This window comes from Arachis ipaensis, chromosome B01 (genome assembly GCF_000816755.2).
Source record: "Arachis ipaensis cultivar K30076 chromosome B01, Araip1.1, whole genome shotgun sequence".
NCBI classification, from domain to species: Eukaryota; Viridiplantae; Streptophyta; class Magnoliopsida; order Fabales; family Fabaceae; genus Arachis; species Arachis ipaensis.
In genome coordinates this window covers 18,277,251-18,277,497 of record NC_029785.2, presented here as the reverse complement: position 1 = coordinate 18,277,497, position 247 = coordinate 18,277,251, and positions in this window count along the sequence as shown.

Below are 247 nucleotides of genomic sequence, written 5' to 3'. Positions count from 1 at the left end.
TGTTTAATATAGGACACGATTACCGTGGATTTACCGGCGAATAAATTCGCCAGTAAAATTTGTGTGTGACAAAAACACAACGTTTCACTAATCAATGTTACCGTTGAATTTAGTCGCCTATAAATCTGATGGAAATTATCGCGCCAAATTTTTTATTTTTTTCTCCAAATATTATCGGTAAATTTATCGTCCGAATACCATATCTGACAGTAATTTTTTAGGGTGATGAATTTATTACCAAATACGA